General features: G+C 40.3%; 1 pseudogene; it reads right to left on the bottom strand.

The window, feature by feature from the left end:
* LOC107570447 (alpha-1A adrenergic receptor pseudogene) overlaps positions 1-2,298 on the bottom strand; it is a 10,114-nt pseudogene that overhangs the window by 2,682 nt on the left and 5,134 nt on the right.

Raw genomic sequence — 2,298 nt, 5'->3', positions numbered from 1 at the left:
GCCTCTCAAGATGGGCTTAACCAATGAGAGAGGCCGGAATCCCAAGTGGGCGTTTTTATGGCCCTTTGTTTGAAAGCATGGTAAAATAGAAATGGACTTGAATCGAAATTACTACAGGTTCTCAGGATCCTAATATATATTGCCTATGTACCAACATATAATATACACTCTTGTTTAGATCATCAGAAGGCGAATTCATAGATACTAAACACGGTATATGTAAGGTTATATGAATGAGTGGTTTATCGTAAGCATGAATAAAATAGTCTATAATACAACAGATTAATACAAAACAGCAATAATATACACAATGGCCTGAAGAATATGTGTGTTCATTCGAAGAAAGGTTTTCCTATGAATTAATTAGTAGAAAAGCATTTCTGCTCTGCCTTTCCTATGGGGACAAAGAGTGGGTTATTCTACTCACATTCATGGGGGGTCATAAAACCAGTGATATCATGATTAGTTGCCATGCAACAAGGGGCCTGTTCGGCTTCCTGGGGTGTTACGCATTCCGGGGGGAAGGGTTCATGGGTCCTCATATGGCTTTTTAACTGAGGGGGGTTACAGAGTATTTGTTAAATATAAAAACAAAATATATATTGTGTGTTTGATTGGTCCAGACGCTACATAAGTCATGAATAGACATGAAATAGGTATCAATTCATGTTAGCAACACCAAAGCAGCACACTCATTAAATAGTAAATAGTCTCATTATTCTGATTACTGCTCTTATCAAAAAACTTTTCTAGAATGTAGCTACCTGGTAATAGGATTCTAATGGCGCTTTTCCACTGCATGGTACGGCACGGTACGGCTCGGTACGGTTCACTTTTGGGGGTTTTTCCACTGGGTACAGTACCTGGTACCTGGTACTTTTTTTAGTACCACCTCGGTTGGAGTTCCAAGTGAACCGTACCGTTACCAAAACGTGACGTGTAAACTTTGCTGATCACGGATTGGCCGGAGAGAATCGTCACTACCTGCGTCACTGAACTTGTGACACAAATACAACAGAACCGCTAGATTTAAATCAGCACAGCCATCGAAGGATCGAACGCAACTGTTTTGAATGAGCGCACCTTTTTTTAACAACCAAAAAGTTTTGTTGTCTGTTGCGGAAGAACAGACGTTTCTCTCGTTGATAGCAGAGGAGCAGATCCAGCGAGAGCTTGATGGGGCCACGCGGAATGAAAACGAGTTTTTTTAGGAGTCGTGGTAGTAGAGGCGGTGCAACTATAACGACATGTGAATAATCCCGCCCACTCTAAAGCGGTACTGAACTGCAGTGGAAACGCAAACCGTGCCGTGCCGTGCCGTGCCGTGCCGAGCCGAGTCGTACCACGCTGTGGAAAAGCGCCATACATAAGAGGAAGCAAACAAGTTTGAGATATACTGTCCACAACCTTGCATCCTGTTTTTCCAAGTTGTGTGCAGTCAAGTGGCTCACTGGGTTTGCTTCCATTGTCTAGTATGACAGGTTTAGAAAAATATCAACGATAACATAGTTTATAATCCTGTATATCTCATGTATTTTTTTCCCTCATCAATGAATGATCCAAAATGATGAGCAGGTCTTCTTAAACTGTATTGCCATATAGCTACATCATCTATTACATAAACATTATCTACATTATTTATTACATAAATAAAACAGCTATGATAATATAGCTGTGTTCTTTCATTATGTTTAAAGTATTGATACTTATTTTTGCCACGTGATAAAAAAAGAAGAAAAAAAGTCAGAATAGCAAGACCTGCAAGAAAAGATTGAATTGAAGATCACTTGAATTGTGAAATAAAAAGTCACAATTACCTTTTTTTATTATTCCGTTGCGGAAACGGGCTTCCATATTAAAGAAAGCTAGTGGGGAGTGATTTAAACGGGTCATATGATGCTTTTTTAAAGATCATTATTTTGTGTATTTGGTGTAACAGAATGTGTTGACATGCTTTAATGTTCAAAAAACACATTATTTTTCAAATACTGTACATTATTGTAAGTCCTCTATGCCCCACCTCTCTCAAACAAAGTCCCTCCTTCCGATAAGAACAGTCTGCTCTGATTGGCCAGCTGACCCAGTGCATTGTGATTGGCCGAACACCACAAGCACGCGTCGGAAATGTAACACCCCTTACCATAATCGTGAGCGTCATCTTTCAAAATAAATGTAAAGACAGAGCCCGAAAGGGGAACAGAGTCACGTGACAGACACAGTGATGAAGCTGGTATGTGTGCAGTACACAAGCCACGGTTAAGACAGCTGACTCCACTGTGATGCTACCCTCTCTCTCTC

This window comes from Sinocyclocheilus grahami, unplaced genomic scaffold, assembly GCF_001515645.1.
Source record: "Sinocyclocheilus grahami isolate Dianchi unplaced genomic scaffold, SAMN03320097.WGS_v1.1 scaffold1460.1, whole genome shotgun sequence".
NCBI lineage: Eukaryota > Metazoa > Chordata > Actinopteri > Cypriniformes > Cyprinidae > Sinocyclocheilus > Sinocyclocheilus grahami.
Note: the sequence above shows the minus strand (reverse complement) of the source record. Positions and strands in the feature narration are given on the sequence as shown.